At 33.6% G+C, this 16,644-nt stretch overlaps 1 long non-coding RNA gene across 1 annotated transcript in view; it reads left to right on the top strand.

Moving 5' to 3' along the window:
* LOC140665400 (uncharacterized) overlaps positions 1-14,792 on the top strand; it is a 197,864-nt gene extending 183,072 nt beyond the window's left edge. Inside the window, exon 4 of the long non-coding RNA XR_012046601.1 lies at positions 11,832-14,792. This is a non-coding gene — a long non-coding RNA (uncharacterized lncRNA). The remainder of the gene's footprint in view (positions 1-11,831) is intronic.
* Positions 14,793-16,644: the final 1,852 nt, after the last annotated feature.

Here is a 16,644-nt window from a genome sequence, read left to right as displayed (position 1 = left end):
ACAACGGACCAATCTAAAACGATTGTCTAAAAGTTCGGTTAAACTCGCTATTAAACTTACTTGGCAACTGTTAATTAATTCGAGACTGCCGCCGTTGCAGCTGCAATCGTTTCAAGGCCGTGCGTCTATCGTTAGACGCGCTTATAAAAGAAAGCGTAGGACGTGTTAAAAAAAACTGTCTGTGGCCGAGGGTAAGACTGGAGACAGGCGTTGAAAAAAAAGGCGCATAAAAAATTATATAAAAAACAATGGTGCCATTATAGAACGCGGGATAATAATAAAGTAACTAATATTAACTTATATATCATATAAAAATACATACGTGGTACGAATAAAAATATTAGCATCGCGGAAATAGAAATATTATATTAATTAGAACTTCATTTTTTCAATTTTCATCATTATAGAATATAAGTTTCTTCAGACACGATGATGAAACCTATATCATTCAACGATATTTTTTTTCATTCAGAAGCAAATATATAGAGTGTATTAGAATCGGCCAAGGTACAACAATTAAAAGGGATTAAACGTCAGTTCGTCAAATATAAACGATCCTCTATCTACGAGTAATTTAAGATGCGATTCGTTCCGCGCAATAACTTCATACGATGGAACGGTGAACAATACCGCGATTCCTTACCTAATCCTGGAACAATCCCTTGGCCGAATGGCGTCGGCGATTCTGCAGAGGGGAAAGAGGGTAAGAGAATGCACGATTCTCGAGAGCGAGAAGAGAGGCCCCTTTAACCGGTCGGATGTGGCGACGGGTAAAGGGAGAGAGGATGGTTGGAAGCAAGAGCGGGTGGAAGGTGGAGAAGCAGGAAGAGACGAAGGAGGCGGTGGAGTAAGAGGAGGAGAGGAAGAGAGAGAGGGCGGTCACTTGGCGATTAAGAACACGTACTAACCCTGCCTGGTTTTCCACCCCTGCAGCCTAGGATCAATACAACTTAGTTTCCCGTCTCAACCCTCGCCGTCACCCCCTCCCGCCTCTCTTCTCACCCCTCCCCCCCTTCTGGTAACCCCTTTGCGCCACTATCGCCGCCGCCGTCACCGCCTCCACCACCACCATCAGCGATGTTCTTATGTCGCGAACCAGCACGTCGGCGAAGCTGCGCTTCTTACGAAGCCGCGGTCCTGCAAAACCGACCTTTGAATCTGGCGGATGCAACGGGTGGTCCAAGATAAAGGGATTTAAATGTGGCAGGAAACGCCAGCAAGCGCACGGAGAGCACGAGTCGTCTCGCCGCGACACGACGTGCTCGCACAAAGTGATTTAAGAACGTTTCAGCCGGTTTTATGCACCTACGTGCACCGCGCTGCAGACATGCAGCATCGTAATTAATAGTCCGGCCACTTTACAAAAACGAGATACGTTGCACTTATAAAAGAATAATCGACCACTTGTTACCGTAATAAATAATCATCTAGTTAAAAGATTAAATTAAAAAATAAGTAGAAATAAAAAATGAGATTTGTACACAATTTTTGATTTCAAAATAAATTAAATAATATAATCATAATAGAATCACTCATCATGACTTGTGTGTATGTATTTCACAAATAATAATAACAATTTTATATATATAAATTTTCAAAACTATATATATATATATATATATATATATATATATAGTATATAAAACTATAATAACCGAAATCATAGGTCTGCGGGAATCCAGATCAAGTTTATTCTTTGTTATTTGGTTACTAGAAATTTTTCTTGGTTCTACATATTCGACCGACTCTCTGATACAATTATGGCTCCTATACAAATCAGTATCTTTTTTAAACTGTAAAAAGATCACACGAGATTAAATGTAAGCTTATATATCATTAAAAAACAAAATATATATATATATATATATATATATATATATATATATATATATATTTTATATATATTTTTTAAATTTTTAATAAATGTATATACATTTTATTTTATTCTGAATAGATTCTATCCTAAAGGCATTACTGTTGAGAAATTTCACTTGTATTTTTTCTATGTAGACTGCATATTCATATGTTTTTATTTATTGTATAATATTGACGTAAGCTGCCGTGCAAATATTGATATTAAATTATTCAGAATTCTATTACAAGTTTATATATATTACAAAATTAGCAAAATTATCAAATTAAAAACATATATACTATGACTGACGTCATATAGTCTCTTAGAGAGGAAAATTCGTGTGTTGCGCCATGATAAGAGATGCAGCTAGCAACGTTACTTATAAGATTAATTTTGCTATCTTTTCACAGTAACGTCTTATTTTGCAATTAAATAACTTTAGCAGATTAGAATTAATGCAAATAATAAAGAGTATTTCAAATGCAATAATTTTATATAAATTAAAAGATCAAAATAAAATATTAGTATAAAATAATTATAACATATATTAATATAAAATATCATATAAAAATTTGATAACAACAATTTTAATTGTATTAGAATTTTATTATTTATTTTATTCTTACGTATATCATTGCTTCATTTCTCAATTTTTGTGCTAGATATAATATAGGTATTTAAACATAAATTCAGTTTCAGTTAAATCATTTACATAAAGAATTCATTGTTTGACTTAATTAATTCTCTAATACACTGTAAAAAATATATTATAGAATTATATAAATTATAAGTATCAAACCGTACAATAAATAATGTAAATATATAATATACTTATTATTCACGCAATTTTACATATTGTTTTACAATATAAATGTCAATGATTTTCTGACTATTTTTAAATATATTATAAATAATCGCGTTCTTTCTTATTATTAGCTTTGACTGTCTAAAGAGCTCGATCCCGATTAATTTTTTCATTTAACGATCAAAACATTTATACAATTCCGACACTCATATGGACAAATTTGTACGTAGGTATGTATCATGTTATTGTATGCGTTCGACGACGCAAAAGTGATTATAGTCGTTATATTTTCTCATACGTGCAATAATGTTTTTCCTATTTTTTTATTTAGTGTTTTATCTAAAACTAGTCACATTACTTATAAACGCGTTTATATTATCAAGTTAGTTAATCATTACGTTACATACGTATAAGTATGTTCCATATCTACTTAAAGCTCAAGTTAGTCGTTATGTTATATATAAAAATATCCTATATCTATTTCTTCTCCTATTACTTTACTTATTGATGTTTTATCTAAAATTAGCGACATTACTTTAAAAAATATATTTTTAAGAACAAATGCTTTGATTGATGTCACACTTTTGTCGATATTTTTATTTAATTTCGAATATCTATTCTGAAAAAATACCGTAATGTGTCGTACTAAATTGTTAAGGCAATGATTATTTTTAAATTAGAAAATGTAGATTTTGTTTATTAAAAAAAACATACATATATATACATATATACGCACATATATAATTTTGAAAATTTATGTATATAAAATTATTATTATTATTATTTATGAAATATTTAGACATAAATCATGCAAACTAAAGCGTGTGCAAAGTTTATTTTTCATTTCTACTTTACCTTAATTTAATCTTTTAATTTAAAGGTTTGTGGGTAATTTATAGGTATTAGTTTTTTATAGTCATGTGTCTTTCATTTTATATAGCTCATTATACTTTATAAATTATAATATCGCGTAATTTAATTCTTAGCGTTAATACTGATCTAAATATACGTTCAGTTTTCATTATAAGCGTGAAAGTTGAGTAACCTATCAGACGGCGAGAACTTGCGAGGTGCGAAATCAACCGGGAAGCTATGAAGTAGCATGAGTAATGGAACGCTGCGTGCAATCACGTGGATGGGCAGCCGCTCAGGTGCCTCGACCGGTTTATTTATTTATACGCGATCCACCCAGTATAGGACGCGCAGCGCGAGGAAGTGTGAGGTCCGTAGGTGTGGAAGTCTTCTTACGATCGATAGAGGTTAGTCGCGCCCAGTTCCGCGGATGAAAGCACCCACCCCCTTTTCTAGGCACTACTAGATGGTGGTAGTCAGCCCCAGTTGCTTTCCCGAAGTAGAAAGTCGTCCGTCGATTCTTCATACTCTTCTTTATCTCTTCTTCTTATTCAATTCACCCCAAGCGCGCTGAAAACGACTAACTCGTCCAACTCATTCTTACTTCGTTATGCCAGAGAGATATGTCTTTAATCCTTTCATCTGCACATTTCTCATACATGTCGTCTATCTTATCATCCTCTACTTACATTCTTTCAATCCTATTATTCATTTTCTTTTACACATCTTTTATTATCTTAAAGAGCTCTTTTCATTTTTAATTATTAAACTATTCTTATTTTTACATTTCTCGAAATTATCGTCTTTTTTTTTAATACAATTTCTAGTTACGTATTCTCTTTATATATTCTACTAATTTTATTATTATTATATAATACTATCATTTATTTAGTTCTTTGTGTTTTTGCTATTTTAGACAGTTTTAAATTTATATTGTCTAAGATATTTATCCCCTGCCCGATTACATTCCTTGTGTGCGTCGCTTCGTTTACTTTAGGTTCTCATTACGCCAAGTCTTCGTCTTCGTCCTTCGCTTTCCCCCAACCCTCCCCTACCCCTATCTCGTCCGATTGTCCTCGCCACGTTCTCGCTCACACCATGCTACTTCACGCTGTTGAGATCAACCTCTTCGTTCTCCACTCGCGCTCTCCTCGTAGTCTATCTTAGTCATTCCCGCATTTCCACTCCTCGCTCTTTCATACCTTTCGTCTAGCCACCCTCTGGTGACCGGGGGGGAACAACGATCAGCGCGCATGCGCCTATCCTGATGCAGCTTCCGCGAAACCACCGCGATATACATACGATGCCTGCGGTAGCATCTCACGAGACGCGGCGTCTCCAGACGAAGATGCGCCACGACCTATCAAACATCACCAGGGACGAAAACTAATTTTACAAATTGCTTCCTTCTCATCCTCTACAAAATTCAACCAGAATGACGTTTCACCTACTTTTAAGACTTTGTCTATTATTATCATTATTTTAGTATTCCATTATTATTATTATACTATTGTTATTAGCGCTATTTAATAGTTTTGTTATCTGTCTTTACTCTTCTAATCATGATACTTGTACATATGTATCACCCTAGCTAACAATTCTTTTGAACGTGATTGAAAGTAGACGAAATTAAACAGATAGTGCTCAATATTAAGATTATATGTTAGGATTATAAGAGATGTCTCTGACAGAGAGAGAGAGAGAGAGAGAGAGAGAGAGGGAGAGGTATACTAATAATATTAAATTTATTAAATTAAACCGGGATAATTAATTCTCTTCACATATATTTTTATATCTCTACTTTTTATACATCGTTATTTTTTTTTTTAATTGTGCACTTTATAATTGCCATTTTACAAGCATGGAAAAAGCGAAATATTGTCAATAAGAAATTAGTTACGTTATTGTAAGAAGTAACATTTATCGCGAAAAATTATGAGTTTTATTCACATGACGCTTTAGAATTTATATGCAAGAAATAAGTTCTCAGATATACATATAATAGATGTAGCAAATATAACGATTGTTCTGATCGAATATATCGCACGTTTGCTATAAGTCCGTAAATTATTTATTCGTTCATAATTTACAAAATCATTTTTTTCTGCTTTAATGTAAATACTCTTATGTAAATCATCAAAATTTATTGTAATATTTTCTAGAGATAAATACGTACATTTTAAAGATACAAGAGCGAGTGTAATATATGCAACATAACAAAACTTATTCAGAATGAGTTTATACTATACGAATGGAATAAAATGATATGTAGGTTCAAACCGACCAACGATGTTTCGAAAAGTTGTGGCGAACGTACGAAAGAGGATAACGAGTACTTCAAACTTTACATGTCCGATCCTAAACCGATGTACAAAATTTCTAACACACACTCATTCGTGATATTACCATACTTTACCACGTATGTATAATACTTTCTAAACATTAAAATACCCAGTTAACATTGCAAATGCAACATTATAAATATGTAAGCGTATCAATAATAAAAAGTTTTAATAGTTATAAAAGTAATATCATAAAGAAATATCTATTGATCTCATATTGATGTTTGTAAATAAATAAAAAAAAAATAAATTAATGATATCATTATTACATTCTTCATTTCTTATAGTCGTAAAATATGCAGTAAAACCTGATAGTTTTAAGAATTAAATAAAGTGAACTTGGTTGATCGTAAAGATCGTTAGACTTTTCTTGTGTATAGTACTTTATTTTATAAGACACATTCTACTTTCTGCACTAAAGCTGCCATGAAACGCGGCTTCCTCCTTGCTTTGAAAGCCGACCGATCCCGATGTGTACACACACGGGCTTCAGTTATTGTCACCCGGGCATTTCGTCCAAGCTAGACGCTAAGTCGGCCATTTTAAGCGAGTCCCTCGATAGCTTTTCCTGGGGTACCTGGTGCCACCCCTCGGATGAGCTTCAGCCGGCAGCGTGGCAAGCCAACCCGGCAAAAGCGATTAATTACTTTGAGCAATTTGCTCACCAACTCCACTCAGCTCGTAGACCGACACTATTCTCATTTCTCTGTCCGGGCAGCTACCACCACCTTCCCGTCTACCCCGCGCCACTACGTACGTATCCGTCCACCAACACGCGTGTACATGCACGCACACAAAAACGCGCGCTCCGTTGCGCCAATACGCGGAACATTACACGCATACATCGCGGACACGGAGAAAACAGACACACACACACACGCACAGACACGTCGCAGCGACCACGTGTGTGACTGGTCATTCAACGAAGGTACAGAGTGACTTCCTGTAAAGCTATGTACATCCAACCGGGCACATTCTCGTTCAAGTTGTCGAAGGGTAGAGCCGACGTAGTCAACATCCACCGAACGCTATTTTCCACCCGAGTACCGACTGGCGCGTTTACCGGTGGATCGATCATACCGCTAGCTTTCCGTGCCTCCTCGCGATCGCAGGCTGGCAAGAAAAAGAAGGTCACGTGCTTTCTCACCGCAGCGTCACGCTTGTCCGAGAGCACGTAGACAAGTACATTCGCGTATAGAAACAGGGAACCGACTTACTTCCATCTTAAAATCGTAAAGAATGTTAAAGACAATATATATGAATATAAATAATAAGAAATAACAGAAAACTATGTAGAAAACAACCATAAAAACATATAATAAAGTCACAATTAGACTAGACTTGTAAAATACTTGCTTTTTTCACGCATTTATAACGCGATAGAAACTATGACAGAAAAGAATACATATATTTATCTATCGACTAGATTATCTATCTCCGTGCCTGTTCTGTCAACAATATTTAAACGTAGAGCTATGTCTGAACTGATGGAAACTTTTGCACGCATGACTGAGATGAAATTATCGAGAGGCGTTCGGCTACGCCGCCGTATTACGGAATATTACGAATAGCGCGCTCTGACGCGCCGGTATAATTACGTTTTTATGCTAATGCGATTCTGCCGCTCCATAATAAAGGATTACCGTGCCGGTAGTTATTAACCAAAATTTAGTATAAGCTGACGTAGATAATGTACTGGCGATAATCGGTGTAACGGGTACGCATTGGTTCCTCGAGACTCGCGAGGTTTTGTGACGATAGTAATCAATGATCGATTCTCTTTTTCATACTTTACGCTTCTATTCTAGCATAATACATGCGTCATCAAAATCATTGGTAATCTAAGGCACCTAACAATTTTGACACAAAATGCAATAAGCATTTATTGGAAGATGCAATATATTTTACTTAAAAAAACTTTATATATTTTTTATAAATTTGTTATTTTCCACAAAGAACTACTGACACAATCACTCGATAAGAAAATTATTTCTAAATAAATCTTGTAAATTTTTAAATGCGCGTGTAGCGTAATATCGTGAGTTAACAAATTATACGATGCGAAGACGAGAATTTCGGACCGACAGAAATATTAATATAATAAGATTAATTAATAGATTAGAGCCGAGAGTTAATTCGTCCACACGTGTATGTAGAAGCTAACCACAAGGTTACTCACATCTCTGATATGCGCCGACAGTATCTCTTACAGGACGCTTCAAAATAGAAGCTTATAAACAATTATACCACGATTTCCTATGTATTATATTAAGTAGGACCTACAATCCGACTAATTATGCGCGTCCTCGAAGAAAATCCTATTACTACGAAGTTGCTTAAAGCTGCCGTGTTGAAATATCGCCATCATAGTCATAAAACGCGAAGAATACTGATTTAAAGGAACTTACAAATGTTACTTTCTCGGTACCAGAGAACATACCGCATAGGGAAGCAGCCTCTTGTTTACGGATAAATGTCTTACTTCCCCTACTTCGTCAGTAGCTGCGGCCATCTTGTTACCCCGCCTTTCCTTTCGAATCCCCCTCGTATTCCCCCTGGAAACGTTAGACTGCCACCACCACCATCACTACCACCACGTAACCCTCGTCTTACCCTCTCTGGAAAATGTGGCTCCCCACACCATTCGCCCCACCCTCTTCATCCACCATTCTGACTTACCCCTTCCAGCAGAAGGAAAGACGCCAAGATAGCTCGCAAAATTTCTTATCACCGCAAGTCAGAAGAAATATCTTAATTAGGTTTTCTATTGTATACATGTGTATTTGCGACATCATATATAGTTCTTACATTATATAAATTATTTTTATATATAATTTATATCAGACAGATTTAAATCAATTGTTCGTTAAATGATTTACAAATCTACGACTTGTTAAATATTCATATATTATAAAAATTCAATTTAAATCTTGAGTTTAAAAAATTATTTCAAATTAATAGAGACAATAAAATTGTAAAAAATTATTTCAAATTAATAGAAACAATAAAAAATTAATAGAAATAAAATATCAAACAAATTATCTCTTATAATCGATCACTTAAATACAATGCGCCATGGTGTTTTCCACGAATGTAAAAAAAAAAACATGCTTAATTCACGTGAATATGAAATAACACAGATTTCTCACATGTATTACATTCTTATAAAAATATATTAATACATGTAAACACATATTACCCAAACTACTAGTCTATCTTTCAAGTAATAATTACAAATAATAATTACTAATATTTTCTATTTCTTGGTAATGTAATGTAATGCAGCACAAGAAGATATAAAAATTTCTGCTCAATTAATTAATAAAAATTAATGTGTGCTACTATAGTGTAGTAATAAAATTAAGTCTCTCAAGCTTTTTATATATATTTTCATATTTACTATCGTAAATTATTATATTTTCTAAAAATTTTATTCAAAAATTTTCAAATTGACTCACTATTTTAAAATTTTCAAATTGATTACATTTTAAGTGTCTGATTTAATTATGGGAACTTTGATAATGGTTGGTTTTACACCGAAGAACCGTTGCGAATAGTTTCTCAGCTAACCCACGTCAAGCACATATTTGCATTTATTTGTGAGTGTAAGCATCTCGTTTACGCATGTAAGGGAAGAGAGAAACGGAGAGAAATAGTGGTGGCTGCAGGACACGAAGTCAGATTGGAAGGATTAGACGGGTCCTTAATCGGAGAAACCCGATCCTGTCAGAGAATGGAATGTCCTCATTTCCATTGGCCCTTTCGCTCCCAAAGATACGCGGAATTCCGCCAATAAAGATAAGAATCTTCGATTATACGGCAAATTTTCGCGCCCTTTCTTTGTTACGTCACACTTTCTCTCTTCCTCTCTCGTTTCTCCCGACTTCTGTTTCCGATTGACTTTACAGATATCTACCACAAAATGACTATGAAATTCCAGAAATCACTCTCTGCCGCATATCTATACTATTGCTGTCTTTTTCCTAACATGTTAATCTCAATTATCACACTAAAATTCTTTGCACATAATTTATTTCATCGTTTCGTATGTCTTTTTTTCATATTGATAATATCGTAATTTGGAATTTAATTACTCAGAATATTTATTATAAAATATTAAATAATATATATAATATATAATATTAAATATTAATTAAGTATGTATTAAAAATTGTGCACTATTATTCTAAAAATAATTTTCAGTCAAATATTCACTAAAGAAAAATCGATTCTAAACTTGTGAATAAAATATATAAATATAATTTTTAAAAAATAGAAGAATTTAAAAAATTCTTTACATTTTTAAAATGTATTATTTCGATTGACATGGCACTTTGAAGTCGGAAACAAGTTGCTCGTCGAATCGACGCGTTTAATCGATATTGAGTACCACCCGGCCTCGCTCCGGGCAATTGGCATCCGCACAGAAAATCGACTCGTGGAACGGGACGGTGCGGGATGTGACTCAAGCCGCGGAAGGACGAGTAAGGATGTGTAAGGACGCGATACTGCAGGTGAAGGAGAAGTAGGTAGAACGTGGTATTCTGGAGCCAACGACGATCAATACCCAACAGCTCGGCACGTACGAGTCTGTATAACTATACCAGTGTATTCGGTGTATACCGTAAGGGGGTAGTTGGTAGAAATAGGGGTGGAAACATCCCCAAGGAGCCGATAGTAGCCCATAGCGCTGCCAACCCACCCCATAGTTCTGGCCAATGGATGCCCACTGCGATCTCTAGGTTTGTGCTACGAATGAGAGAAGTCTTCTCTCTCTATTCCTTCTATCTCTCACTATATACATATATACATATATATATATATATATATATATATACATACATATATATATACATATATATATACATATATACATACATACATATATATATATGTATATATATATATATATATATATATATATATATATATATATATATATATATATATATATATATATATACTATATATATACATATCTCTCTATATTACATGACTTCCGGAGTTTCTCATCTTTGTCTTTCTCTTCCTCTTTTTTTTTTTTGCATCTTTAACGTCTCTTTAATGATTAAATGCATCTATTCGTTTCTTCGATGAGAAACGAAGGAATCATTTATAATGCATGAAGATGCGCTCCGTTTCTCGTTTCCAACGCATATATCTCGCGTTCCTTGCCAGCGAATCGACCATTGTTTCTTTGATGCACACATTTTGAATCTTATGCACATTGAAGCAACACGAACAATTGCTAGCTCTCAGAGAAACAGTTACAAGTAAACTAAGCTAATTCTGAAAGAAGCGACGTGGTAAGCAATTGAAAATATCAAGCATGTTAAAAAAAAGATATACGAAAGTAATTAAGAAGATAATTATGTACTATTATTACTACTCTTTAAAAAAATTAAACAATTAAATCTCATATAATTTCTCTATTTGAATTTTTATTTTTAAACTTTTTTGCCGGACAAAATAATTCTTTATTAAAATTATTCTGTTCTCATACATATAACATAATAATAATATAATCAGAGTGAAAAATGGAGCTATGGAATGAAACAGAAAATTACGGAGAAAATAATGAAGAGGGTAGACATGTCATTTGTAAGCTCAAGAGTATCTTTTCTAAATATAACTTATCGGGGGCTCACCCCCTTATGAATACAAGGTATCACGCAACTTTTCTTCACGTTGCGTGCGTACGTGCATGCGTGCGTGCGTGCATATGTGAAGTCACGTAGGAAGATCTTCCGACCCCGACCTCCGACTTCCATCATCCGCGTCCCACCTTTGACTTTATTACTAGAAGCCGCGAATGAATGGAAGGAGTATGATAAAGCGCGTTAAAAGAGGGTGGTAGTCCACGTTCCTGAGAGCGCGGAGGGGTTGTCTAGCGTCGGGACGTGCTGTACAGGACGGGAGAAGGGTACGGAGATGGCCAGGGAAGGGTTTCATTCATGAATGTGTTTTATTGTTTCAGGCACAACGCGACTGGAGAACAGAAGAGGCCGGATAATAGCGACGGGAGGAACCGGAAAGCATAAACCTACGCAAAAGTGGAGGCCACTTCAAGTGTTTTCTGTGGCGGTCGCGACCCTCCCGAAAATTATCCAGAACGACCTCGCAACCGCCGCGGCCTTACCGCCGAAGAAATGACTCAGGGGAAAATATTTTCGCGACAATGAGATGTGAGCGACGCAAAAATATACTTTCGCGAATAAATTGCGGAAAGTGGATATACAAGATTCAATTGCTATAAGCTCTCTACAGAACGGAATAAACGTATACCTTTAAATAGCATTCATCAATATAGTGAGATAATACATCACAATACATAAAGTATAACTCAAGAATCAAAACAAGAATTTCATCGAAAAGAATAAGATCAAAATCAAAAGTGTATAATTCACTTTGCTTTTTTGAAGAATATTTAATAGCAAAACGCTTTACAGAAAATATATAAATGAAAATTAATTGTCTGCAAAAATGAAGATATTGATATTAATGCAGATATGAAATATTTCAGAAACCGATATGAATATATTTTATCATTTCCAAATATTCATTATAAAACAAAATCATTAGTCGTAAGAGGGTTTTAAATATAAATTATAAATATATATAAATGGACAATATCCTCTTTGCAAGAAGTATCTATCAACAGAAACTACTGAATTTCATCAAGAAAGAAAAAGTTTTAATTTCCAGCAACGGCATCTTTTTCAACGTAATACGACAAAAATACTTTTAGTGCTTTAACTATATTATTCGAACATGGTCATGCAAGAGGAAAAATTTTTACCTGCGGAGAAACTTTTAACTTAATTTCCTTACCAGCTTTTATTTCTCTTGCAGTGGAAAACTTTAATGAGCGCAACGAGAATGTGCACTAAAAGAAACTTTCATTATCTTAAAATAATCGCATATGCATACCTAGTAAAGAAAAAGACGACTTTATGGCTTCCTTTTATTTTATAGTTCTCAATTTTTGTTCTCATCAGCAATTGCTTTTATTATTCACTTATTTATAAACATCATTTTAAATCGTAGAAATTTTAAAATTCTTGAAAATTTTTTCATGTTTTTTATTGAACAATTTCTTATAAATTTAATAAAAACACCCTGCAACTAAACTGCGATATTGTCTTCGACAAAAATGTTCAAAATTTATGAAGATTGTGATTACTAATGATAAGCGAAATAGTTATTATTTAAATCTAAGTCTCTAATTCTCTTCGCGATAATAAAAATTAAATAAAATAGTTGCGATAAAAGCAAGTTAGAAATGCTCCATTTTCCAAGTGTGTATATCATGTCATTGAACAAATTGTGGGCCTGCAACTTAAGGCCCATGCCACGCCCCTAGGCAACAATCTTAATTTCCGGTACTACCTATATGAATTTTTTAAACCCCTAGTTGCAGTCTATCCTCCTTTTTTTCCCAACCCTTCGTGTCTAGGACTGAAAGTTCCCTTTTAATGGACAGAACTTTTCCTGTTTCGAAATCTCGACTAGGTACAGTCGTCAAAAGAAATATATATCTATAATACAAATATATATCTACAACAAGCATATCTCTACAAATTAGTTTAACGAAAAAACTCAATTCTTAATTTACTAATGCGTTTGATTATTGCATGCAGGTTTTTGAAAATATATGCAGTTTGAAAATTAGCTTTTATATAATTTCACCGAGTTTATAATATATCAAATTTAATATACGAAATATCATATGATAAACGTATGTAAATCTGATTTAAAATATGCATATTATAAATTATTATAATATCATCGCTTACGTAACAACTCAAATTATTCACTTTAAAACAAAATGAAGTTTCTCCCCCTATGTAACAATTTAATAGTTTATATATGCTAGTTTCTTTTAATTTAGAATAATCTAAGAGATATTTTGCATCATTCATATATCCACGAAATTATCAAAGAATCTGATATATTGTATATAAATTTACAATTATACAATATCTGTAATCGATTTTCTTAAAGAATTTAATTAAATATTAATACTTAACCAACTCATTTTTTATTCGTTAATATCAAAGCGTGTATTCTAATAGAACATATATGAGATACACGTACTTTAAAACTGAAAAAATATGACTCCATTTATCTATATTTCAAAAATGAACAGTTGAAAAATAACTTGAGAAGCATGAGCAACGCGTTAAGCAAAATATAAGCTAGACTCTGTGTTAATCGCGTATCTCAAAATTCTCTTCGAATTAACATGCATATATTCAAATTAACGCGAGCCGCGTAAGTGAGCGCGCGAAGGACTCGGAGCCTTAATCTGTTTTAGCGGGGGCGTCAGTAAAAAACCGGCAGACGGCAGAAGGCAGAGGGCAGAGGGTAGTCGCGCGCTTTTTCCAAGACGGGTGGAAGAAACGACCCCAGGCTTCCCAATTAGCGTTCTTACCCCTGCCCGCGTCTCGACGGCCAACGCTGGGCTTCAGAACGGCGTCGGGATGCAAGAGAGCGAGATAAACCGCGCGATAAAACGGTACACGCTCTCGCATCACCCATACTCTCGCCTCGGCCGCATCTTCTTTTTTTTTTTCCTTTTTACTCATTCTAGCTTCACGCGCGCGAACGCCACCGGAAGGGCGGTAAAGTAGAAACGGTGTTGAAATACGGCCAAGAAAAGTTCATATCCCGCGTCGCATTCCGCTGACTTAGGTGACTCTCAGAGATTTAACGTGTAAATAATATGGTGCAGATACACACGAGAAGTTTCTAAATATTTTATAAATCTACGTGAGAGAGAAATGTCGTAGAATGTGGTAGAAAGATTATCATAAAAGAAATTTAATTTAAAATCATGTAACTTATAGATATTTCTTAGCGACTTGTTTTGTTATTATTTTTTATATTTAATATATCAGGTTTCTTTTTCGGTCTACAAATTTCTTATATTGTTTAAATGTTTATTCTTTGAACTTCTTTGAGAACATTAAAGTATCAATAATTTAATTGTAAGCTATTGAAAAAATCTAAAGAATATTTTACACAAAACAGATCTAAAAATATATAATACTTTATATTCTTATAAGCTTATAACATGTGAATATTCATGTAAATGTATATAATGTTAAAAATTCTATTTAATGTTAACAACTCTATCTAATTAAAACCTTGAAAAACCACATTAAAACAAAAAAAAAGAATATAAAAATTCTTTAATTCAAATCTATCCATCTACATTAAAATAAATCTGTCTAGTTACAATAAAGCAAATTTCTATATTATATATTATGAAATTTAAAATACAATCTCTCTCTCGTGACATTATTATATTAATTGTGAAAAGTTTAGTAAAAAACACACTTTTAATAAGATTATTTTTAAATCGAGATGTTTCTCTAACAAAAATTAAATCATTAAAGTACTTTTTATTTTACCACCAAATGTCGCACTTAACTCGGCAATAAAAAATCTTGCCAACACTATGCAAACGCGCAATTTGCATTTCCGCAAAAGGGCAAAAATTCGGGAAGACGAAGGGTTGAGAGTCACCGGACGCGGGTGGCTCGCTATTTTCAGGCCTTTACGAGAAATTCACGCCGCCGAGGTAACGTGAAGGAATTGTCCTCAGTCTTAGTGCACCGCGCGAACGTAATACGGTCAAAATACTTTCCATCAGACTCTACCAGAGACTCTACACTTCCTTTTTTCTCACTTTTTATTTCACGCCGGTGACTGTTAAACGCGTGCGACTGAGAAATACACGACAGTCGGCGGCGCGGTTGCCGCGCCGCTAATTATTTAATTATTTATTTACCGGCTTCATTTCACCGGATTATTCTCGCGGCCGGCCAAGTTTCATTCTTCATCGCGGCCTATTAGCACGCACTCCACCTATGCTCCACCTTCGCGGCTCCTGTAGACGACTAATTGTTTACAAAGCGGCTCTCTACTACTCGGTGTTTATGTACTAATCAGCCTGTGCACATTTTAAACGAGTTTAATTTCGTTCTTTTGACTTTGGGGACTGCGCTGTTTACATTATGCGATGAAATTATTGCTTTTGAGAATTTTTGATCATTGCTAGCTTGCCTTTGTTAATTACAAATGTTATAAATTTTAAAAGATATCTGCAACTGTGTAACAAATAATATATTTGTAATTAATATCGTGAAAAATATTTTTGGAGAATAATTACAAATTATTCAAATAAATTATAATATTTGTAAAACAAATCCAAACTATTTTTTAATATATAAAATTTTAATGTATAAAATTTTACCAAGATATAATTTTCATAAAAAAAACAAAATTAATGAAAATTACAATTCTTTAAAATATAGAAAGATATTTTACACAATGCTTGAATTTTATTTTAGCGTGCATGAATAAATAAGAGTTGCTTACAAACTCAACAGATAATATATGCATGTATATTATTTTGAGATTGATGTGTATAAGTCAAGTTTTTTGAAACCTATAAATTTCAATAAAATACAAATTCATATTGTAATTTTAGCCATATTTTTACTTCATTTTACATTATATTTTCAATTATCTAGATAAACAGTAATATGTATGCAGCTTGCTCAAATATCTTATGTAAAAAATAGCATAAGTAGTTGCATCATTAATAAATTAAAATAACCCATCTGTCATTAATTGGATATGCAGTATTTATGATTAATTACGTTATTATATCTCTTTATAATAATATGTCATCTCTAATAACTTAAATTACACACCGTTTCTGATTTTAATGTATAACAAATATTTATTTATATATATATATACATATATATATAAATCAA

Source organism: Anoplolepis gracilipes, chromosome 4 (genome assembly GCF_047496725.1).
Source record: "Anoplolepis gracilipes chromosome 4, ASM4749672v1, whole genome shotgun sequence".
Classification (NCBI taxonomy): domain Eukaryota; kingdom Metazoa; phylum Arthropoda; class Insecta; order Hymenoptera; family Formicidae; genus Anoplolepis; species Anoplolepis gracilipes.
Note: the sequence above shows the minus strand (reverse complement) of the source record. Positions and strands in the feature narration are given on the sequence as shown.